This window comes from Zeugodacus cucurbitae, chromosome 6 (genome assembly GCF_028554725.1).
Source record: "Zeugodacus cucurbitae isolate PBARC_wt_2022May chromosome 6, idZeuCucr1.2, whole genome shotgun sequence".
In the NCBI taxonomy this organism is placed as follows: domain Eukaryota; kingdom Metazoa; phylum Arthropoda; class Insecta; order Diptera; family Tephritidae; genus Zeugodacus; species Zeugodacus cucurbitae.
Window position 1 is genome coordinate 58,701,966 of NC_071671.1, and position 26,723 is coordinate 58,728,688.

General features: G+C 35.5%; 2 protein-coding genes across 8 annotated transcripts in view; one reads left to right on the top strand and one right to left on the bottom strand.

The window, feature by feature from the left end:
* Positions 1-26,723, bottom strand: part of LOC105218914 (G-protein coupled receptor dmsr-1) — a 463,512-nt gene that overhangs the window by 238,682 nt on the left and 198,107 nt on the right. For 4 of the 7 annotated variants that reach the window (XM_054234674.1, XM_054234669.1, XM_054234664.1 and 1 more), the window contains one exon: positions 26,045-26,078. The gene's annotated coding sequence lies outside the window, so the exon portion shown is untranslated. The remainder of the gene's footprint in view (positions 1-26,044; positions 26,079-26,723) is intronic. The other 3 variants (XM_054234670.1, XM_054234668.1, XM_054234672.1) reach the window with 1 other exon arrangement.
* Positions 1-26,723, top strand: part of LOC128922794 (uncharacterized) — a 150,622-nt gene that overhangs the window by 86,771 nt on the left and 37,128 nt on the right. The window lies entirely within an intron of this gene.

Below are 26,723 nucleotides of genomic sequence, written 5' to 3' on the forward strand. Positions count from 1 at the left end.
TTTCTCAACACGTTTTCACTTTTATTTGTATTTGTTGAAGCATTTAGTTTTCGTAACAAACGAAGTATGTATTATTAATGGGTTTAAGCATGATGAAAAGGTTATATAAATAACCGTTAAGAGGCTATACCAGTGTGATACTCTCATACTTATACTTTGCTTATTCGATAGTCTATACTTTCAAAAATATCATGTGAAAGCGGTAAGATCGTATATTGAATAGTGTTTGAATGCCAGCGTTCTAAAGAGCGACCGACCGCAGCTATAAGCCGCTATAGTCTTTTCAAAACTCGCTTCAATTCTTATACTGTAATAACCTTTTTGAATTTTTTTCCTTTAGCACTCATTCGGTAGATATCATGACAGCTGTTGGGGAACTTTTTTTTCCTCCGAAGACAGCACGTTTTTTTCAATATTTTTGAAAAAAAAAAAAATCTTAAAATATAGCTGAAAGTATACCATATTATGTCCAAAAAATTTCGAAAAATTCGATTGAGTACTTTCATAAAAAAAAATTCACGAAAATAACCTAATTCTTCATGAGATACACTCGTATAGCCCCTTAAGAGTTTAGGAGTAGTCAGGATTTTCAAAAACAAATATTTTTTGTTTGCTTTTGCATTTGTCCGATAATTACTTATCGAGTTATTCGACAAAGAACAAAGAGCGCTCGGGCACTCCTAAACCCTAGTGTAAAACTTTAAATGCATTTTTCTCAAAACTATGTTTTTGGAACTGGTGACAACTGTAACTCGAAGACCGCTCAATAGATTTTAATGAAATTTATATATTTTTTTGAATACATAATAATCCTGTTGATTTTTTCCCGAAAGTCTAGAAAAAAATTTCCGGAGGCCAACATTTTGAATAATATATTTTAGAAAAAGAAAAAAAACTAAAAAGCCTCGATCAGGCTTAAAATCATATATTTATAAAGCTATTTTTTCTTACCCGATTGATTTTAGATGTATCTCCAAGAACATGATTGTCACCGCAAGGATCTTTCTTTGGAACTGGGTCAACACAAATAGTAATTTGTAAATTATAATTTTTTCAAATTTTTGTGACTTCAAACCATTGTGTAATAATGCCATATTATAACTTTTGTAAAATACCATGATTTAATAGCAAACAAATTACTGAAAATTCTCATGTTTCGTGTTTCTGACTACCCCTAACCCCTTAAATAATGGATGAGCGTGTCTTCATACCATTTTGGTACAATATTGCCACCTACCAAAAATATATATGCTGAAATAATTGATTTTCGCGAAAATAATTGTTTATTTATACTAATAAGTGCTGAAGATTCAAAAAAAAAAAAATCAATAAATGAACTGACAATTTTTCGGAAGGCTTTCAGTTCACAAATATTTTTCACTGAGTTGTATTCCTTTACATTTATTTCAAGATATTCGGACCCATTCGAAATATTAGTAAAAGCCATATTTAATATATCATAGAGTTCATCAGGTCTGCAAACCTTCTTCAGTACAGAAAATTTACGATTAAACGCGCTGTATCCAATCCACTTTATTACATCTAATTTACTATATGTATATTATAATTTACTATATATATGGAGGGAACACTTCTCCGACTTGCTGAATGGCAGTGAAAGTACAACACCAGGAGATGGCGAACCCGATTCCCCAATCGATGACGATGGAACAGATGTTCCATTACCCGACCATGAAGAAATTCGAATTGCAATTACCCGCCTGAAGAACAACAAAGCGGCGGAGGCTGATGGATTACCGGCCGAGCTATTCAAATACGGCGGCGAAGAACTGATAAGGTACATGCATCCGCTTCTTTGCAAAATATGGTCGAAAAAAAGCATGCCTGACGATTGGAATCTCACTGTGCTCTGCCCAATCCTGTACTGTGTGAAAGACTAAAGCCCACCGTCAACAAACTGATTGGACCTTATCAGTATGGCTTTAGACCTGGAAAATCCACAACTGACCAGATGTTCACCATGCGTCAAATCTTTGAGAAGACCCGTGAAAAGAGGATCGACACACACCATATCTTTATCGATTTTAAAGCTGCTTTCGACAGCACGAAAAGGAGCTGCCTTTACGCTGCGATGTCTGAATTTGGTATCCCCGCAAAACTAATACAGCTGTGTAAGTTGACGTTGAGCTCCGTCATGATTGGGAAGGACCCCTCCGAGCCTTTCGATAACAAACGAGGTTTCAGACAAGGTGACCCACTATCGTGTGACTTCTTTAACCTGATGCTGGAGAAAATAATACGAGCTGCTGAGCTAAAGGGTGATTTTTTAAGAGCTTGATAACTTTTTAAAAAAAAAAAACGCATAAAATTTGCAAAATCTCATCGGTTCTTTATTTGAAACGTTAGATTGGTTCATGACATTTACTTTTTGAAGATAATTTCATTTAAATGTTGACCGCGGCTGCGTCTTAGGTGGTCCATTCGGAAAGTCCAATTTTGGGCAACTTTTTCGAGCATTTCGGCCGGAATAGCCCGAATTTCTTCGGAAATGTTGTCTTCCAAAGCTGGAATAGTTGCTGGCTTATTTCTGTAGACTTTAGACTTGACGTAGCCCCACAAAAAATAGTCTAAAGGCGTTAAATCGCATGATCTTGGTGGCCAACTTACGGGTCCATTTCTTGAGATGAATTGTTCTCCGAAGTTTTCCCTCAAAATGGCCATAGAATCGCGAGCTGTGTGGCATGTAGCGCCATCTTGTTGAAACCACATGTCAACCAAGTTCAGTTCTTCCATTTTTGGCAACAAAAAGTTTGTTAGCATCGAACGATAGCGATCGCCATTCACCGTAACGTTGCGTCCAACAGCATCTTTGAAAAAATACGGTCCAATGATTCCACCAGCGTACAAACCACACCAAACAGTGCATTTTTCGGGATGCATGGGCAGTTCTTGAACGGCTTCTGGTTGCTCTTCACCCCAAATGCGGCAATTTTGCTTATTTACGTAGCCATTCAACCAGAAATGAGCCTCATCGCTGAACAAAATTTGTCGATAAAAAAGCGGATTTTCTGCCAACTTTTCTAGGGCCCATTCACTGAAAATTCGACGTTGTGGCAGATCGTTCGGCTTCAGTTCTTGCACGAGCTGTATTTTATACGGTTTTACACCAAGATCTTTGCGTAAAATCTTCCATGTGGTCGAATAACACAAACCCAATTGCTGCGAACGGCGACGAATCGACATTTCACGGTCTTCAGCCACACTCTCAGAAACAGACGCAATATTCTCTTCTGTACGCACTGTACGCATTCGTGTGGTTGGTTTAATGTCCAATAAAGTAAACTGAGTGCGAAACTTGGTCACAATCGCATTAATTGTTTGCTCACTTGGTCGATTATGTAGACCATAAATCGGACGTAAAGCGCGAAACACATTTCGAACCGAACACTGATTTTGGTAATAAAATTCAATGATTTGCAAGCGTTGCTCGTTAGTAAGTCTATTCATGATGAAATGTCAAAGCATACTGAGCATCTTTCTCTTTGACACCATGTCTGAAATCCCACGTGATCTGTCAAATACTAATGCATGAAAATCCTAACCTCAAAAAAATCACCCGTTATATAGAGAAGGTACAATCTTCTATAAGAGTGTACAGCTCCTGGCGTATGCCGATGACATTGATATCATCGGAAGCAACAACCGCGCCGTTTGTTCTGCTTTTTCCCGCATGGATAAGGAGGCGAAGCGAATGGGTCTGGAGATGAATGAGGACAAGACGAAATATCTCCTGTCATCAAGCAAACAGTCGGCGCATTCGCGTCTTGGCTCCCACGTCACTGTTGACATCATAACTTTGAAGTTGTAGATAATTTCGTAAACCTGGGAACCAGCATCAACAACACGAACAATGTCATCCTCGAAATCCAGCGCAGAATCACTCTTGCCAACAGGTGTTACTTTTGACTGGGTAGGCAATTGAAAAGTAAAGTCCTCTCTCGACGTACCAAAATCAAACTCTACAAGTCGTTTATCATTCCCGTCCTGCTTTACGGTGCAGAAGCTTGGACGATGTCAACATCAAATGAGACGACACTAAGAGTTTTCGAGAGGAAAATTTTGAGGAAAATGTATGGTCCTCTAAACATTGGCAACGGCGAATACCGCAGACGATGGAACGATGAGCTGTACGAGTTATACGACGACAGCGGCTACGCTGGCTAGGAATGGACGAAAGCACTCCAGCTCTGAAAGTGTTCGATGCAGTACCCGCCGGAGGAAGCCGAGGAAGGGAAAGGCCTCCACTCCGTTGGAGGGACAAAGTGTAAGTAAAATTCAGCAGTTTACAGTATGTCAAATTCAATGACATTATTGTGACAATATTCGACTTTCTTATATTTTTTAGTTTTTACTGAATTTAGTTAAATTTCACATCAAATTGCTTGACCCACATAAAGGTCAAGCTATATAATACTTCCACGTATGCTATTCAAAAATATTTCATTTTTTTTCGCTGTTTAATCTCGTACACATGTTGTATCCATACACGCTTTGCTTTTGCCATTTTGAACAACAAGAAATTTGTTGATTAAATTACGCATTTGCGGAATATTTTAAAATATTATATTCTAAATCATGCCGGCAATTAGCAAATGAATATGGTATTATCTGTGGGGTCTTTTCGCTTTCAAAAAATTTCATTTTGTGTTTTTAATCCCCCAGCAATGTTTGTGTCTATTACCCCAACCACTTTTTCTTTTTCAAGCAATTATACAGTAAAAACTCAATGGGAAAAGTCCAAGTCAAAAGAGTAGGCGAATGTGGTTGCCGGCGTATGGTTAGCACATCACCTAATGAATACGAGAGTGTGTTGTTCTAACTCACATATATTTGATAATTAATTCAGAATATACAAACATTTTGATATTATATAAAAAGGCCTTATTTTCAAAATTGTTTCGTAATTATTCCATTTTCGCTATAGCGGCTTTATAGAGCTGGACCGATAGTTCGTCGTCACAAGCTACTATCTTGATCTGGACCCGGTACTAACCGGCTTCTGTGCTACGGTGGACCTGGATTGCATAATAACACTTCCACAGCCACGTTAGCCAGCGCAGCTTGCACCCATTTTCATTGGGTTATGGGAATTCTGTCTTCGGGATATCCCTCATCCAGAATACCATTGATAATGCGGTTCCGGACCACATTCGCAAAAGATCTGTTGGGCATCTCATGCCGTGCTTTCGGCCGCTTAGCTGACGTCTTAGCCTCTTCAGCTGACCTCTGCCTTTTTGTTGCACCTGCTAGCGGTTCCAAACTGTAGTTGGGTAGAACCGCACAATCCAAGTTTTCCTGGAGCTCTTTTGTGAGCTCCTCCTTTGTTGGTGGATGCAAGTGTGCCCTTCGTAGAATGTATGCAACGCGTTTCCTCTTCGCATACTCTGTCTTCGATGGCCCTTCCATCGTATAGGCCCCCACTAGCCGCAAGCAAGGCTATCTTATTGCGGAGGGAGCCAGGTATCCGTAAGCTTCGTTCAAGACTGTGCTATTTAAAGGCCCCCCAGCTAGATTGATGCTCGGCACTTGTCGCATGACACCTTGATCCAGCCCTTTTTTGTACCCCTACCATGAACCACGTGAAGCTTGAAGAACATTAACCATATAACGCCTAATTACTTACACAACTCGTCTTTAGCAACTCAATCATTCACTTAAATGACTACATAGTATGAATATGCTCAAATTATGTGGTGAAAATACGAAATTACACACACAAAAATTTTATGGTAGACACCAATGGGTGATGGTGAGTCCAAAATGTTATAATTGCTTTAATGCGTTTCTTGGTTTTTAAGCTCATTACCGTTAATATAACACGAAGCATATGTTTGAAGAGAGCGGCTTAAGAAGCTGTCTAACTGTAACGCTTTTGAAATTTTTGTTTTATGGAAATATCAAAGAGTGTAACGGAGTTTAATGAGCTTAGACTACTCCAGTTTTTTTGAGATTTCATTTCAGTAAGGTTTGTCATTTCATCATTGCAAAGATATACATACGATCCAACAACGAGTCGAAATTATTAAAATTTACTAACAAAATTCGGAGTCAGTGGCCTCAACTTTAAGAGCGCTAAGTCATATTAGTCCTGTCAGATCAACATTTGAGCGTCTAGTGGCATAGGCATAGTACAAAATGTCCACGTGTCAGTGAGACAAAGAAGTGCCCGTAGTGTCGAGAATATTGCTGCCGCTAGCGCATCAATTGAGGAAAACCCAAATCAGTCTCTCACACATCATTCTCAAGTGCTGAGCATCTCTGTTACGTCGTTGTAACGAATTTAGAGAAATGATCTGGACCTACATCCTTATGACGCAAGAACTGAAGCCGCTGGACCACCAGAATCGTCGTAGGTTTGTGAATTAGGTTGAGCAACAACTTGAAAATGATCCGGATTTTCATCGAAAAATCATCTTCAGTGATTAGACTCATTTCTGGCTGAATGGCTTCGTCAATCAGCAAAATATGCGTTATTGGTCAGGCATCAATCCACACGTACTCTATGAGTCACCATTGCATCCGTACTTCTTCCGTGATGATCAAGACCGGCATGTTACTGTGAATGGGAATCGCTACCGCTCAATGATAACCGAATATTTATGGTCCAAATTGGATGATATGGACTTGGACAATATGTGGTTCCAACAGGACGGCGCCACAAGCTACACAGCGAATATCACAATTGATTTATTGAAAACCGATTTTGGTGAACGTTTTATCTCATCAAATGGGCCAGTCAATTGGACGCCTCGGTCGTGCGATTTGACGCTGTTAGATGCTATTTCCTGTGGGGCTACATCAAGTCTATGGTCTATGCCAACAAGTCAGCGACGATTGATGAACTTCGTACGAATATCGATCGTGAAATTGCAGCAGTATCGGCCGATTTATGCTTAAAAACCGTCGAAAACTGGTTTCAACGTCTGGTCTCCTGCAAGCGTGCCGGTGGTGGCAGTGCAAAAGAAATCGAGTTCCATACATAATGCCATCGAATGTACTTTCACAGGAATAAAGAATTTCATTGATATTCCAAACTGTTTTTGTTTTATTTATTTATATTTAGTGAATTAACTTTAATTTTAGATAATTTAAAATGAAAATTATCCATGTTTGTTGAAGTTTATGAATTAAATAGAACTACAAAGCAAAACAAAGTGACCGCAAAGCAGCAACAAAGAGTTACAATTGCTTTGCTCCAAAAATTTTACATGCCAGCACATAAACATCTCCGTAACTTGAAGACAACAGAAATTTACTTGAAAATTTAAACCACAGTATAAAAATATTTCCATGAATATACATAGTGATAAAGCAAATAACGGGTGATTTTTTTGAGGTTAGGATTTTCATGCATTAGTATTTGACAGATCACGTGGGATTTCAGACATGGTGTCAAAGAGAAAGATGCTCAGTATGCTTTGACATTTCATCATGAATAGACTTACTAACGAGCTAACGTCGAATTTTCAGTGAATGGGCCCTAGAAAAGTTGGCAGAAAATCCGCTTTTTTATCGACAAATTTTGTTCAGCGATGAGGCTCATTTCTGGTTGAATGGCTACGTAAATAAGCAAAATTGCCGCATTTGGGGTGAAGAGCAACCAGAAGCCGTTCAAGAACTGCCCATGCATCCCGAAAAATGCACTGTTTGGTGTGGTTTGTACGCTGGTGGAATCATTGGACCGTATTTTTTCAAAGATGCTGTTGGACGCAACGTTACGGTGAATGGCGATCGCTATCGTTCGATGCTAACAAACTTTTTGTTGCCAAAAATGGAAGAACTGAACTTGGTTGACATGTGGTTTCAACAAGATGGCGCTACATGCCACACAGCTCGCGATTCTATGGCCATTTTGAGGGAAAACTTCGGAGAACAATTCATCTCAAGAAATGGACCCGTAAGTTGGCCACCAAGATCATGCGATTTAACGCCTTTAGACTATTTTTTGTGGGGCTACGTCAAGTCTAAAGTCTACAGAAATAAGCCAGCAACTATTCCAGCTTTGGAAGACAACATTTCCGAAGAAATTCGGGCTATTCCGGCCGAAATGCTCGAAAAAGTTGCCCAAAATTGGACTTTCCGAATGGACCACCTAAGACGCAGCCGCGGTCAACATTTAAATGAAATTATCTTCAAAAAGTAAATGTCATGAACCAATCTAATGTTTCAAATAAAGAACCGATGAGATTTTGCAAATTTTATGCGTTTTTTTTTTATAAGTAAAAGTTATCAAGCTCTTAAAAAATCACCCTTTATATGAAAATAATAAACTCTTTTCAAATTTCGCCGAAGCCATGCTGTAGCAACCACAGGAAGTTACTGAATATAAACTGTATGTAATAAAATATAGCAGTTGTATGTAGGTATATGAAAGTAGCTCTGGTAATATGTATGTAAATTCGTGCGCTATTACATTGAAGTGAGTTTTGTGGCAATTGGCTTGGCGTATGTTGCACATGTGGAAAAGTTTTCGACGGTTGCAAAATTGTTTGGAAATTACAGCTGCAAAGGTGTTTTAAAAATTGTTATATTTGTATGTTTTATATGTATATAAACTTGTTGTTGTTATGAAATGTTTTGATTTAGTTATTTTTGCTGCGAAGGCATGCATACTTTGCCTATTTCTAAGTTTTGGCTCCTAGATGGTTAACACTCTAAATTCATCATTTTCGAAATTGTTATAAACTATTTAGAATTATATTTAACATTCATTCAAATTTTCTCTGCTAAATATTTCAAACTCACCACACCAAAAACTCACCACACCAAAAACTCACCTCACTAAATTTTCTACATTCGACTGATTATGATTTATAAATTCAGAATTGTATTTAACTTTAACCAATTATTCCAAACTCCGCACACTTAAGCCACCTATTGCCAAACGCACCACACTAAGTTTTCTATATTCGAAGATACGACTTATTAATTAATAATAATATTTAACTTTAACCAATTATTCAAAACTTACCACACTAAATTTTCATAATCGACGATATGATTTATTAATTCAGAATTCTATGTAACTTTAATCAATCATTCGAAACTCGACACATCTAAACTCAAAACTCAATTCTTCTTCAATTATTCCAAACTCGACACACCTAAACTCACCACACTCGACGGTATGATTCATTAATTCAGAATTCTATTTAACTCTAATCAATTATTCCAAATTCACCGCCCTTAAACTCACCACACTGAATTCAGCATATTCAAAATTGCCATATATTAATCCGCATTATATCTAATTTTGAAAACATGACATTACAAATTGCTTCTCGTCACAATCAATTTCACAATTTAATCCAGCTTACTCATGTAGGTATATCTAACTACCACCAGAACTTCAGTGCTTCAAAACTTTTAAACAGAGAAGTATAATTGGAAACGCCATTTTATATGAAATGGTATGTCATTACAGAATTTAATTCAAACTAAATACCCGTGTGGGTAATTCAAATGATCACGTGCAGTTTACGTTTATACTATTAGACAAGCGTTAACTACTTAAATACTTAGTAGTTTGATGTGCATAAATTTCGTAAATGGTTTAGTCTTCTTATCTACGTCCATATGTAGAACAGCCAACATAAAATATATCTCTCTCTAAAGCAACATAAAATATATAAAATTCTATGTGCTCGGCATTAAAGTATGAAAAGTCGCCGAGTTATGTGTGAGTTAAGCTTGTTAGTTTTACCATTTAAAAATTCCACTGGCAATGGCAGAAGGCAAAAAGCATAAATAATGATATAATAGAGCCAACAAATTCAATTGACAACTTAATTGCTTCATTGCTTGCATACGTAAATTTCAAATTTTTTGCATACACAAAACGAAATGAAATACAAATAACAACAAAAATATTTTGAAAATGCTTTTAGGCAACAAATATATGTATGTATGTATACAGTTATATAGAGTATATAAACATAGTCTTTTTGAAACGCACCCTTCTCCACTCCAACAAAAAATATAAAAATTTGCGCTGGCCACCACCGTAAGCCAACGGCAATGCTTGTGATTTTTTGACAAATTGAAGTCGTTTTAACAAAAATAACAGCTAAAGTAATAAAAAGCGCTAAACGCAGTTTTCTTAGCGACACTTTCGAGCGATAAGACTCACGAGTGGTCACAAAATATAAAGCATTTATCACAACAAAAATTGAGCGATAAAGCAAAATAAACGAATTGTAGAATAAAGGAGAAATAATAGTAAATGAAAAGCTTACACTTGGCACGCTGGGGTGCAGAAAAAATGGCGCAAGGAAATAAATATTTATAAATAACAAGTAAGAAAGGGCTAAGTTCGGGTGTAACCGAACATTTTATACTCTCGCAATTTATTTATTTAATTATAGAATAGACAATTTGACCCACATATTCGTCATATATGTATATGGTATAAAGTCTATTGAAAGTTGGAAACCCTAATATTAGGTTAAAAGCACCGAGGTCCTCATGTTCGATATATGGGGACTTGAAAACCTATGGTCCGATTTCGGCGACTTTTAGAAAGGGGCTGTCACACTATAGATGCAGTATATATGCAAAGTTCTCTTCCGATATGTTCACTATTGCTTAATTTATATATTATATTGTAAAGTAAACGATTCAGATGGACTTCAAAGTTCTGGAATATAGGAAGTAGGCGTGGTTGTGATCTGATTTGGCCTATTTTCACAACATATCATTGGGGTGTACGGAAAATATTACAAACCAAAATTCATTGAAATTGGTCGAGTAGTTTCGGAGATATGGCTTTTGACCCATAAGTGGGCGGAGCCACACCCACTTAAAATTTTGTATACCAATTTGGGTGGTGTCCTTATGTACCTTCTTTATAGTGAAATTTAAGGTTCCTGGTGTTTTCTCTTATTGAATTAAAGCATTTTTAGTCATTTTCAACATGATCTTTGTATGGGAGGTGGGCGTGGTTATAATCCGATTTCCTCCATTTTTGGACTGTATAAGGAAATGCCTGAAAAAAAACGACTCCTGAAAGTTTCGTTGATATAGCTTTAGTAGTTTTCGAGATATGTAAAAAAAAAAACTTAGTAAGGGGCGGGGCCACGCCCACTTCCCCAAAAAAAATTACATCCACATATTAGCCTTCATAGTGCGATCCTTCATACCAAACTTTATTTCAATAGCCTAATTATGGCACTTTATGTGTTTTCGGTTTTCGCCATTTTGTGGGCGTGGCAGTGGTCCGATTTTGCTAATCTTCGAAAACAACCTTCCTACGGTACCAAGAAACAAGTGTTTCAAGTTTCATCAATATATCTTAATTTTTACTCAAGTTACAGCTTGCACAGATGGACGGACAGACAGACATCCGGATTTGAACTCCACTCTTCACCCTGATCACTTTGGTATATATAACCCTATGTCTAACTCGTTTAGCTTTAGGTGTTACAAACAATCATTATGTGAACAAACCTATAATACTCTCTTAGCAACTTTGTTGCGAGAGTATAAAAAAGGTGGCAAGGCAAACTGAAAGTGAATTTGAAAAATGATGGAAATGCGGCGAAAAATAAAGAAAAAACAAGTAAGAAAAAGCTAATTTGGGTGCAACCGAACATTTTGTACTCTCGCAATTTATTGATATAGTTTTATTAAGATAACACACCATTAGATCCATATATTCGGCATAAAGTCCTATAGAATAATGAAAATCATCATAAATAGTATATGAGTGCTGAGGTAATTCTGGAACCGATTTCACTCATTTTCAGCACCAAGCTACACTATATCCAAGACTATATGCTCACTTAATTTTGCTAACATATCGCACATATGAACCGATATATGCGGTATAAAGCCAACCGGAAGTTTGATAATCCGAATGTAAGCTATATGAGAGCTAGGGGAAGTTATGACCCGATTTTAATAATTTTTGGTACAGACACGCACTATTAGAAGAAACAAATATTTGCTCTGAATTAAATTAAAATATCTGAGAAATTTACCGATATTTCCGTTGAAAAATCACCCTTAGGCACTGAGTATTTCATATTCGATATCCGAGGCATTGAAAAGTTATAGACCGATTTCGACAATTTTTCCACCGGTGAAGCTACAGTTGATATACATACAGTATTTGTGTAAAGTTGTATTCTCTTAGCAACTTTTGTTGCGAGAGTATAAAAAAAAACGTACGGAGCTATTTCATGGAGGTGTTAGGTTAGGTTAGGCTGTAAAGATTTTTTTATTCCTGTTTTTTTTTTTTGTTTTTGTTTACTTTATGTTTTTGTTATTCTCATTCATTCTCATTTTTATTTCTTTCGTTAGCCAACGCAAGTCAGCAAGTGATGCGTGTAAACATCTAATTAATACAATTTTTTTGCAATCATTTATTTATTTATGTTGTTGTTGTTGTTGTTTTTTTCACTTGCCAGTTTTCGCGTGCGTTTAGTAAAACAAATGTAGTACGTAACAATTGGCTTGTAAAAGTCATTAATTAATTAATACAATATTATTGGCCTACGTTCAGTGGCAAATGTGACGTGCGTGTCACGAACTATTTGCATGCAAATGACTGCGCTAAACACTAACACTAAAACGTAATGAAGTAGTTAATGATTGTTGGTGATGGTGTTGTCGATAGCGCATAGTTGCAATATTGTATTTGTGAAATTAATTATTTATAATAAATGTTGTTAGTTAGCGATAATTAATTATCAGTAAAATTCAGTTCAAATCCATACATTGACTAAAACAGCGCTGTTTTAGTTGTTATTATTATTTTTTTGATTTATTAAAGTAAAACAAAATATTATTTTCCAATTTAGTATTATTATTTTAATAGTAAACATTCTTTTTTTTTTAATTTCCAAAAAAATTGTAAAATTATACAAAAGTCCTCAATCAAATTGCACAAAAACTAAAAAAAAAACAACAACAATAAAGTTATTAAAAAATATTTTTTTATAGATTTTGAAGCTTCAGTTATGCAATAAATATAGCTATAATTACATATGAGTAAGCATATATGTATATAGAAAGCAATACGATATAGTGTACACCAGTGCGTATGAGTAACATTTTTTTAAAATAATATTGTCGCGCCTATCTCCTACTTAACTAGGTTGTTAATATTACATGGTTTTAGCTACAAATAAGCCTCAACGAATAAGATTTGAATTCTTTCAGCTAAATTGACAGTACCAAGGATAACTCAATCTCAATAAATCAGTAAAGTGTACGAAAATAAACAGATATGCAAACATGTGGCAACACTCTTCCAAAATTATTAAATTATTTTTTTTGTTATGAAATATATGCTAATTTAACAACTTCAATTAACATTTCAATGCAATTAACATTTACATATAGTGCAAGTATAAGGATTTGCATGTACACCATCGCGTATGAGTAGTATTTTTTTTTTCAACAAACGGTTGTCTGAGCTAAGCGTTACTCCACTACTTCACGTTTAATGAATCTCCCGAACTATAGTTTAATTTGTAATGCTTTGTAAAGAGTTGTTTGTTGCCCCTTCATGAGATTCAAAATCATTTGATATTCCACTCAACAGAATATATGATAATTTATAGGGTTACCAGCTGTTCGAAGATCACTTATTATTATACCGAAGAGACTAAGAACGTTAGATAATGAATCATTTAAGAATTGTTGCCACCCATTTCAAATATTTTGCGCATTTAAATTAATCAGCGGATTGAAATTATTATGAATAAATAAATTATGAAATTTTGATCTAAAAAAATTTAAATAAAATATTTTAATAGGGTTGCCCACTGTTTGAAATTAATTAATATAAAATTTAATCTCAATTTCCTATGATGGCAACATATTTGACTGAAGAGTACATACGGGTATACATATAATACATATATTATGTCCGTATTTTGCTTTCCCCTTAAACGAAGAAAATAAAAGCTCGTTTATTGGAAACCCGCTTCGGTACTGTTCTTTGGCTTTTTGTTTCATTTCTATATTTTACGGAACTATATATAGACCGACATAGCCAGTCCCAAGCCCGTGGCTACTAGTAAGCGTCTCGGGAAGTAGAAGGATGAAGCGAACAATGCTCTCTGAAAAGCTTCGTACACCTTTCGCATAAGGTAAAAATGCAGGTAGCAGAGATTACCGAAGTTATCAACAAATGGATGTTTAGCCCAGGTGAAACTCACGTAAGTGGCAATCGACCCACAGCTTCGCCTGTGGCAGGGGCACGGATTCTAGAAGCCCCAACCCCGCACACAGACAAACAGAACAAACATCAGAAGGTGAAGAGAACTCTGCCCGAAAGTCTAGTAAACGCTCCGGAACCACCCCCCTCGTTACGAACGAAATTCCTTTTGGTTCAGGGAAAAGACTCCGAACCCCCGAGGACTTAAAATCCTCGATGAGAGCTAAATATCAAGATCCTTGCAAAGGACCACTATATCGGTAGGGCAATGGACCTTCACAGATTTTTCTGCTGGAAAAATACTTCCTCGCCGTTGTTATCATAATTTCTCTGCCTTAATATTTTGTGTTAGCATTTTTGATTTCCTTTTTTCTCTCGATACTAACTTTTCCAAATTTCTTTTACTATTGTTATGAAATTGTATCGTTTATGTTATTTCTTATACATCTTCATTATCTCAGCTATTTAGGGTCGCTATTTATTTAATATGCCAGTTACTCAAAGTGAAAGTAAGTTTAAAGCAACAAACTGGATTCTTTTTCAACTTTTTACTGACCCACACACCACTTAAACCATATAGATACAGCTTTGCCTGAGCTTATTTGTAACCCTTCGGCACAATCGTTGAAATCTTAACAAATTTAAGCCATTCATAATTCATATAATATATAATTCTCCATTGAAAAGAACCCTTCTTGGTTTTGTTTTTGTTTTCCATTTTGCGGCATTTTTGTTACCCGGTGTTGTGTTTCAGCGCGCCAATTGTAATTTGCATTATTTATGCTGCGGTCAGTGGAACATATTTACACAGATATATGTATATACATATATATTATAAGGTTTCATCCATTAAAGCTTTCAGGAAGTAGCGCTACGCGAATAGCAAAGAAAAGAAAAACCGGACATTTCAAAACTTTTTTTTTTGTTTATTTTGATTTCCTTTCTTGCGCTGTAACATCAGCTATCTAGCAAATAGCGCATTCATTGCTCCCCAGCCGCATATTGCAATGCTTAGTAGAACGCTAAGCAGCAAATCAGCAGTTTTTTGTGCAACAACAAACAACAAAAAAAGTAAAAATAAACAAGTAAGGAAAGGCTAAGTTCGGGTGCAACCGAACATTTTATACTCTCGCAATTTATTGAAGAAATTTTATTAAGATAACACCCAAATTTACCTATAAATTCGGCACAAAGTTTAATAGAATAACGAAAATCGTCCTATATAGTGTATGAGGGCTGAGGTAATTCCTGAACCGATTTCATTCATTTTCACCAGCTTGGTACACTATATCCAACAAAACTATACACTCACTTAATTTCGCAAAGATATAGTATGTCACATATTAACCAATACATATATGTAGATTAAAGCCCACCGTAATTTTGAAAAACCTATAATTAGGTACATGGGAGCTAGGAGATGTTATTATCCGATTTTAATAATTTTTGGAACAGAGACGCACTATTAGAAGAAAACAATTCCCTCTGAATTACATTAAATTATCTAAGAGATTTACCCATATTTTCGGTTAAAATTTATCCTTAGGCGCTGAGTTCAACATGTTCGATATCTGGGGCCTTGAAAAGTTATGGTCCGTTTTCGACAATTTTTTCCCAAGTGAAGCCAGAGATGATATTATTTGTGTAAAGTTTTATTCCGCTATCTTCATTGGTTCCTTATGTATACATTATAAAGTGAAGGAATCAGATGGAATTCACAATTGAGTTTTATGGAAAGTTGTCGTGGTTATGAACCGATTTCACATGTGTCACCAGGGTGTCAAGAAGGTATTATGTACCGAATTTCATTGAAATCTGTCGAGTAGTTCCTGAGATATGGTTTTTGACCCATAAGTGAGCGATGCCACGCCCATTTTTCATTTTGTAAAAAAATCTGAGAGCAGCTTCCTTCTGCTATTTCTTCTGTAAAATTTAGTGTTTCTGACGTTTCTCGTTAGTGATTTAACCCACTTTTAGTCATTTTCAACCTAACCTTTGTATGGGAGGTGGACGTGGTTATTATCTGATTTCTTTCATTTTTAGACTGTATAAGGAAACGGCAAAAAGAAACGACCGCAGAAAGTGTGGTTTATATAGCTTTATTGGTTTGCGAGATATATACAAAAAACCTATTTGTGGGCGGGGTCACGCCCACTTTTCCAAAAAAATTACATTGAAATTTGCCCCTCCCTAATACGATCCTATGTTCCAAATTTTATTTTCATAACTTTATTTATGGCTTAGTTATGACACTTTATAAGTTTTTGGTTGTCGCCATTTTGTGGGCGTGGCAATGGTCCGATTTTGCCCACCCCTCAGAGTGCCAAGGAATACGTGTTCTAAGTTTCGTTAAGATATCTCAATTTTTACTCAAGTTATCCGTTGCACGGACAGACAGACATTCGGATTTTGATTCGTCTCGTCACCCTGATATTTCATTTTGATATATATAACCCTATATCTAACTCGTTTAGTTTTATGACTTACAAACAACCGTTAGGTGAACAAAACTATAATACTCTCTTTAACAACTTTTGTTGCGAGAGTATAAAAAAATGTTGCTAAAGTACTCTTGACATTTGAAAGGAAACAAAAGGTCTGTTTCCATTATAGCAGACTCTCCTTTCTTCTCACGTATTCATTTTCACTTTTACAATATCAAACACGCATACAAGACTTACAAAATGGTTTTTGTAGTTGTTGTTTTTATTGTAAATCAGCACGTCAACACTTGAGTGAATAAGAATACGTGACCTGATTTACCGTTACAAAATTATTGCCTTACTAAGTGTAAATAACGGTATTTAGTGCAAGTGTGACGGTATTTGTATACTCATCGATGCGTTTAGGCATATGCTTAAAGCGCTTGCACTTGCTTATTCACTCAAAAACAGTTGTAAAATTGGAATGGGGTGTGAAAAATTATTGAATTTTCCCAAATAATTATTTAATATCCGCTCGTTTCATATATAATACATACATACATATTTTCAAATTGTTTTCGAATGTTTTAACAATGAGCGCTGTGTAAACAAGCAAAGTGTTTACAATGTAATAAACATGGTGAGAAGTAAGCAATATGGCTGTTTGTAAATAAAAGCTCGCGGCCAACGCATTACGCGCAGTACTCATATTTGTTGCGATTCAGCGGTTTACGTTAGTCAAGTGGCACATGGTTCGCAATAAATAATGTAATTGACTCACAAGGGAACTAAAAAAATTAAATTTATGTAGTATACATTTAGGCTGAATAATAATAAAAACAATATCATTTTTAAATGAGAACAAATATGGTACAAAAAATATCTGGATAGATCGAATATTATAAAGTCTCTTAAACCTTAAGTAGGAAGATATACCAAATTGTACGAAAAATACCATGAGCGCCTAGATGTAGGCAAAATTTTTCTCTGTTTGCTTATAATGCCAATATAATATATTTTAATACCTTACTTCAAATGTGTAAATATTTCCATCTGATCGATACTTAAATTATTTATAAGTAATATAAAAAATGCATGATTTTGAAATTATGTAGTATACATTTAGGCTGAATAATACTACAAAAATAATTATTGATTGTAAATTAGAATAAATAAGATCCAAGAACTGGCGGAATCGAAAATTACATAACCTCACAAATATATTATTAACTGTGCAGATATACTACTATGCAGATATACAAAAATGGAATAAACGCCTAGCTGTAGGCAATACTTTTTTCTTTTTACAGATATTTCACAATTTTTTAGGAATTTTAGTTCCCTTTTTAATTGAAATATTAAATAATAAATTAAAATAATAATACAACTCTCTTTATGAAGTTCATATTCAATATTTCACAAAACCACATAATTTCCAACACAAAAATATAATTAAACTACTTTTTCCAACGCTACAGGCTATTCGTTTCATGAAACAAGTGTTCCATATCGTGCCTTGCCACTCTAGCATAGTGTTGCAAGAGCGCCGGAAGTCTGAAAACACAAGTGCTTAACACTTCATCTTTGAATGAAAATAAATGGAATTAGTTAATGAATAGCTTACAACCACAAACGCTCACAAGCAAATTTCTATGTTGGTGTGAGCCAGATGTTAACTCGAATTGCGGTCTAATTAGAAATTAAGCCTTTAGAATTTTAAAGTTTTATGTGTAAAGGGATAGCACATGCCATAAGCTACCGCCGTATTGTTTAACAAGCTGAACACTGAAATTACTTACTTGCTCCGGGAGCTGCGTTTTCCACCTGCAGTATTTAAAACAACCACAACAAACATTTATAAAGTAAACTGTAGTGCGTTTCTGTAACTTTTCGTTATGCATAATAACGAACGATATATCGAATTCACTAGTATAACGAAGTGTAGTGTTTCTGTAAGTCTGGTGAAAAGCATTTTCGTTATTTCTTTCGTTATGATATTCGTTATCATATCATTAAAAAAATTGCAGTGATATTTTGCGCCAAAATAAAGATGAGCGAGGTAAGCTGGAAAAATTTTGATGTTTTGTTTATGTTTACAATGTTTATATTATTTACAGAAAAAAGTAAGAAGTAGAAAAGTTATCAAACAACAAAAACAAAAATTTCTAGATTTATCGAAAAATCATAGAAATGTTTGTACCGGACAATTTGGTGGCCCAAACAGCGGCAAAGCTGCTAATGCTGTTTGGACAACTCTCACAGCGGAATTGAATGCATGCGGAGGAGCATGTAAAACCGTTGAGCACAGACTTCCATATTTCAAAGCCACACTATCCCTTACTGGTTTACCATACCGTAATAAGATAATAAGAATAACATTAGAACCGTTATAACGGTATATCACGAGCATGCGACGCTTGAGAATGCACGTGCAACACATTTAATTTGCTTACATATTTGTATTTCTGTAACTCATCAATCGACCGATTTTTAAGATTGTGGTAATTTTGGAAAGGTAATAAAATGCAGATCTTATTACGGTATGGAAACCAGATAGTGTGGCTTTGAAATATGGAAGTCTGAGACATAAAAATGGCAAAAATTCTTAATTTTTCAGAATTTCAAGCTCCTTGCGCAACCTCTAAACCTTTTTCGATTGACCCAAAACTTTGTATATACTAGTTTTTGGGCTATTCGCATATTTCTAGGGGGTCCTCCATACAACTAAGGACCACCCTAATGAACATACACAATTTTTTTATGTACCTACATATATAATGATTTTCTTACGTTTGTTTTATTTTGTTTTGTTCCTCTAAAGATGTTGGAAATTTAATGTATTTACACATTAATTTTCCTTCAATGATGTTTGTGACTTCTTTTACTGCACGACACACAACTGTCTTGCTTAATGAGCACACAAAATCTTGGCCAACGTCTCTCAAATATGATCCTGTCGCATAATAATGAAGTGCTGCACTCATTCTTAATGATTTTGGGACAAACGTAAGCCTTTCGCCACTTTTCATATGAGGACTTAGCTCTTGTAACAAGGCTATTGCGGGATCTTTTTTAAAACGGAATATCTCCGCAAAGCGAGCTTCCGGCAAATGAAATGGGTCAGTTGTATCCCTCAGATGTTGCCGATGAACGCGTAACATATTCCGTTGGTTCTCCAATAAGGCAAATAATGCAGCAGCTATCATAATTTGATTCACTAAGAAATTATAACATTGATAATAAATTTATACATTCAAAATATATATATAGTATATAAAATATTATTTGTACTTACGAATAAAAAAATAAGAGTAAACAAAACAAATATATTCGTGTACATTGACAGATGTTTATGCATTCATTTTAGTTATAGCACATTTTCTATAACATTGATAACGACTCACCAAAACCATAACGAAAGGTGACTTTTCTGAGTTACAGAAACACTTCAAAACAATTGTTCGTTATAAACCTTTCGTTACGCAAAAGTGATATTTCTTTCGATATCATAACGAAAAGTTACAGAAACGCACTACTGGTTCGTTGAAGCCTTAATTTAAAAATTTTTCATGCAACTGGTTTTAAAGTAAATTTTATTTTAAATAAGGTTGCCAACCTTTTAGAAAAAAATAGTGCAATAAACTGTTATGATAAACATACTACTACTGTCAAAACTACAAGACGGTCTATAAATTATTAAAAATATTTTAGAGTAGAGTTGCCAAATTTTTCAAATTTTCTATTATATTGAACTGAATAAATGAAATATTAAAATTTGGATATATAGGTATAAAAAATATTTCATCAAAAAAAAAAGAGTTGCCACCTGTTTGAAATTTTTATTTAAAAATGTGATGAAAATAATTTTAATTTAAAATAACGGTATCAAAAGAAAGGAATTTTATCAAAAATATCTGAGGAAGGTCTACAGTGACAAATACTTTAGAGTGGGGTTGCCAAATGTTAAACATTTTCTATTATAATGAGCTGAATAAATAAATCGTTAAAATTTAGATATCATACTAAATGGGTTTAAAAAATATTTCAATTTGTGAGACATTTATAAGCAAAGAGTTGCCACCTGTTTGAAATTTGTATTAAAAATCTTGTTGCAAAAAATTTAAAATTAAATTATTGATATCAAATAAAAGGTACTCGTATTTAAGAGCGCTTTCATATAAACAATTATTTGTAGCCTTTTTACATATTTTTCTTATACATATGTATGTATGTACATATATGCTGCCTAGTAGTGGCTGCTTGGAAAATACTGATATGTACTCTATGTAATGATACTAAGAAAGTAATCTCTTAACCTTACATGAATATAAAATTGAAGGCGATTACAAGAGAGCGAAACGTAAAAAAAAATCCAAAAAGCACTTCAAGATTACATGTGGATCGTAAAAACGAGTCCACATGTATTATCAGCTTAATCGATCTAAATTGCAAAAGACATTTTATTACACGTCAACTTTGTTACAGCAGAAACTACTGAGTAAATACAACAATAAACTATTTCAAGTGCAGCGCAAAAGTTAGCTGGCAGCGTGGGAGCAGACATTTATTGCATTGCAACCTGAAAGTGAGGTTAATTTGTAAGGAAGTACGAGTAGCACATATTGCAATAAAAAGTGCATCGCTACAACAAAAAAAAAAGATAAATTTAACTATTTTAAAAGTCAATAACAATTATTTTGAAAATAGCAAAAAAAAATATTTATTAAAAAAAAAATTCAAGTATCACAACAAAACCATATCGTATCAAAAAAGTCACAACAACAATTAATCAAAAATCCACAGCGCACTATCAGTAACCAACAACAAAAAAAAAGTTTATTGCAAAAGTTTTCCCGAGTGGCATCTATTTGCGTATTCGAATGCGCGCATTGTGCTTCAGTTGCACGAGCTTTTGCTTTTTCGCACAACTTTTCAGTTGAGTTGCATAGTATTTATTTTTGTTTTTATTTATTTATTTTTTTTTTTTTTTTTTTGTTCGTAGCGCTCATGTCTCTAGTGGCCTTAAAGTTGCATTGTGGTCGCAGGTTTCGCGCGTATCAAGTGATTGAAGCATACTTTTTGGCGGTATCACTTTTTTTTTAACCCAAAGGAGGTTAGAGATTTTTCAGACCATCGAGGGTAAGTGAGTTCAATTACTGTCAAACTGCCGGGCCCTTTCTTTATTTGGTAGTCTTTGCAATATCATTGAGCCACATGCTCTGGACCTATACATTTGAAATCTCATTAGTTCGAAAATTTTGATAAAGTAGTGTTCGAAATTTTTGTCTTGCAGAGGTACCACAAGCCCCCTACATTTCATTTCGATCGGTTCAACACATTTTGGTTGATGTTTTGGAGCTTCTTACCCTGACTTGCGCTTGAATTTATGAAATTTTTCGTTCTCAGCAGTTTTTCTTGGCGCCGAGGGACATTCTCCCATAACCAATATCCAATACCGAAATGTTGGAAAAGAAAGGGAAGCTAATATAATAAACGGCTGTCATAGACCGATGGGCTAAGGGTGTAATATTGCAAGACGTAGGGTTAGGAACTGGTTTAATTTTGTCTCGTTGCAGCCGTGTCTATAAGAATGAAGGGCTAGGAATACACTTTGGTTTGAGCGTTGTACTTGATTCAAGTAAAGGGTGATTTTTTAAGAGCTTGATAACTTTTTTTAAAAAAAAAACGCATAAAATTTGCAAAATCTCATCGGTTCTTTATTTGAAACGTTAGATTGGTTCATGACATTTACTTTTTGAAGATAATTTCATTTAAATGTTGACCGCGGCTGCGTCTTAGGTGGTCCATTCGGAAAGTCCAATTTTGGGCAACTTTTTCGAGCATTTCGGCCGGAATAGCCCGAATTTCTTCGGAAATGTTGTCTTCCAAAGCTGGAATAGTTGCTGGCTTATTTCTGTAGACTTTAGACTTGACGTAGCCCCACAAAAAATAGTCTAAAGGCGTTAAATCGCATGATCTTGGTGGCCAACTTACGGGTCCATTTCTTGAGATGAATTGTTCTCCGAAGTTTTCCCTCAAAATGGCCATAGAATCGCGAGCTGTGTGGCATGTAGCGCCATCTTGTTGAAACCACATGTCAACCAAGTTCAGTTCTTCCATTTTTGGCAACAAAAAGTTTGTTAGGATCGAACGATAGCGATCGCCATTCACCGTAACGTTGCGTCCAACAGCATCTTTGAAAAAATACGGTCCAATGATTCCACCAGCGTACAAACCACACCAAACAGTGCATTTTTCGGGATGCATGGGCAGTTCTTGAACGGCTTCTGGTTGCTCTTCACCCCAAATGCGGCAATTTTGCTTATTTACGTAGCCATTCAACCAGAAATGAGCCTCATCGCTGAACAAAATTTGTCGATAAACACATTTCGAACCGAACACTGATTTTGGTAATAAAATTCAATGATTTGCAAGCGTTGCTCGTTAGTAAGTCTATTCATGATGAAATGTCAAAGCATACTGAGCATCTTTCTCTTTGACACCATGTCTGAAATCCCACGTGATCTGTCTTAATCCATACGGCTGATCAATAACTGCACCTTAGAGACTAAATAAGTTCAAAGAAATATACTCAGTACCTTTTGAAGAGCTCAAAAATAGCCTCAACCTTGTCGGAATGACATAATCTAACTTTTGAAAAGAAACATAAAAATTGCATTTTCCTTTGCTTTGAAGAAAAATTCTAAAAATCATATTTATATCACAGCTATAAGTAGAATAGACATTTTTCATCGAAAGATAAGCTGCGTGCTTGACGGAAAAGTGTGCGCCACAAATTTAATTCTTCACAGAAACACGCTGCGTTCGCAACACTTCCATTTAAAGACATTGTAGACGGACACATTCTCCATCCCACATTCCGCCCGCTTTTACGCGCATTTAGACACAACTGACACACTTCACGTTGCATTTGTGCGTTGACTGCGCGGAGACAAGTTGCCACACGGTGTCCACCGAAAAAATGGCACAGGTGTATTTATTGCCAGTTTCAAGGTAAAAGCGGAATTTGAAAGTTGAAATGTTTAGCTTTCTTCCTCGTTTTTTTTTTTTGATGTTGGTTTTTCTTCTTCTATTTGCCTTTTCGTCGTTTTCTTTGTTTGTTTTACACCGGAGTTGCGTTCTTTTTCATTTTTATAGCACTGACAGTTTCTGTTGTCATGTTTGTGTACTTGTTTACAGTAATGTGCAGTTTGTCCTAATTTGTTTGTTTGCTTTTATTGCCGTTATTTTTGGAAAATTTGTTGAAAGTGCTTGTGTTCTTACCGGAATGCAATTTTGTGGCACACAGAATTGTGCGCCCAAAGGTTGTCTATAATTGTAACGATACGCAGAAACGAGGTATTGCGAAATGAGAACAGTGAGAAGAGTAGATGATGATGAAATTAAGCTTATATATTTCTCCATATGAAAAGTCTAGAAAGGGTATTTTCGAATAGTAACTACCGGAATATGTTCTAAAATGGATATAATCACCGAAGCAAGCAACCTTTGTGTCGAATAAAATGCGTATTTATTCGAGTTGCCTTGAAATTTTCATAACTTCCAAAAGTTACGCTTAAAACATAAGAAAATGCTATTCAACTTCTAGCAGAGGCTTAAGAAGGCTGTACGATTTTTATACTCTCGCAACAAAAGTTGCTAAGATAGTATTATAGTTTTATTCACATAACGGTTGTTTGTAACACTTAAAACTAAACGAGTTAGATATAGGGTTATATATACCAATGTGATCAGGGTGAAGAGTGGAGTTCAAATCCGGATGTCCGTCCGTCCGTCCGTCCGTCCGTCCGTCTGTGCAAGCTGTAACTTGAGTAAAAAATAAGATATCTTGATGGAACTTGACTTGTTTCTTGGCACCATAGGAAGGTTGCTTTCGAAATGGGCAAAATCGGACCACTGCCACGCCCACCAAATGGCGAAAACCGAAAACACATAAAGTGCGATAACTAAGCCTAAAATAAAGGGTGATTTTTTAAGAGCTTGATAACTTTTAAAAAAAAAAAAACGCATAAAATTTCGCATAAAACGCAAAATCTCATCGGTTCTTTATTTGAAACGTTAGATTGGTTCATGACATTTACTTTTTGAAGATAATTTCATTTAAATGTTGACCGCGGCTGCGTCTTAGGTGGTCCATTCGGAAAGTCCAATTTTGGGCAACTTTTTCGAGCATTTCGGCCGGAATAGCCCGAATTTCTTCGGAAATGTTATCTTCCAAAGCTGGAATAGTTGCTGGCTTATTTCTGTAGACTTTAGACTTGACGTAGCCCCACAAAAAATAGTCTAAAGGCGTTAAATCGCATGATCTTGGTGGCCAACTTACGGGTCCATTTCTTGAGATGAATTGTTCTCCGAAGTTTTCCCTCAAAATGGCCATAGAATCGCGAGCTGTGTGGCATGTAGCGCCATCTTGTTGAAACCACATGTCAACCAAGTTCAGTTCTTCCATTTTTGGCAACAAAAAGTTTGTTAGCATCGAACGATAGCGATCGCCATTCACCGTAACGTTGCGTCCAACAGCATCTTTGAAAAAATACGGTCCAATGATTCCACCAGCGTACAAACCACACCAAACAGTGCATTTTTCGGGTTGCATGGGCAGTTCTTGAACGGCTTCTGGTTGCTCTTCACCCCAAATGCGGCAATTTTGCTTATTTACGTAGCCATTCAACCAGAAATGAGCCTCATCGCTGAACAAAATTTGTCGATAAAAAAGCGGATTTTCTGCCAACTTTTCTAGGGCCCATTCACTGAAAATTCGACGTTGTGGCAGATCGTTCGGCTTCAGTTCTTGCACGAGCTGTATTTTATACGGTTTTACACCAAGATCTTTGCGTAAAATCTTCCATGTGGTCGAATAACACAAACCCAATTGCTGCGAACGGCGACGAATCGACATTTCACGGTCTTCAGCCACACTCTCAGAAACAGACGCAATATTCTCTTCTGTACGCACTGTACGCATTCGTGTGGTTGGTTTAATGTCCAATAAAGTAAACTGAGTGCGAAACTTGGTCACAATCGCATTAATTGTTTGCTCACTTGGTCGATTATGTAGACCATAAATCGGACGTAAAGCGCGAAACACATTTCGAACCGAACACTGATTTTGGTAATAAAATTCAATGATTTGCAAGCGTTGCTCGTTAGTAAGTCTATTCATGATGAAATGTCAAAGCATACTGAGCATCTTTCTCTTTGACACCATGTCTGAAATCCCACGTGATCTGTCAAATACTAATGCATGAAAATCCTAACCTCAAAAAAATCACCCGTTAGGAAGGCACTAGGAATGACACTCTCTAGACTTTACGAGATCTTACACACATCAGATACATTCAATATGTATCGACATTTTTGTTAAAATATACTATTATACACACAAATAATAATTATTAGAATTCATTAAACTTACCTACCAGTCTTTGGCTCACATTAAAAAAACACAACTGAAACGAAAAACAAATTATAATGTTAATTTTTCACATTTGGGTCAACAAAAGTTCGAATTTAATTTCAATATTGATTGCATTAAAAAACATTTAAAAGGCCAAATAAAAGTAGTAAAAAAAATCATTAAAGCAAACACCAGCCATTTGTAACGATCGTAAAAGTGTAAGTCTGCAATTTAATACGCCACAGAGGTCAAAAGGCCAATGAAACACCCGCTGAGAGAGAGAGAGAGAACAAACGCCGATTGGGACTAACTAATTTAAGTATTTATTACCAAATTTCTGTTTTTTTTTTTTGTGCTTGAAGGCACACAGACACATAACCAATGCCAAGGGAAGTCATGAAAGAGGCGAGTAAAAAAATTAAAGCAAAAGGGTTTAATGGATGGATTTTTCGTTATAAAAAATTTAAATATAAATATTTAGATATATACACACATATACAGTTGTATATCTGCATGCAAATTGGCATAAAGTTAAATGGCTTATAAGACATTGATTTTTAAGTCCGAGGATTTTTGCAGAAATTTATATACATATAAGTGAATAACTATTGATTTGAAATATTATGTATAAAGTTAAGTAGGTCATCAAATGTATGCCGTTGCATCTGAATGTCAGCTAGGAACTTGTATTTCTTAG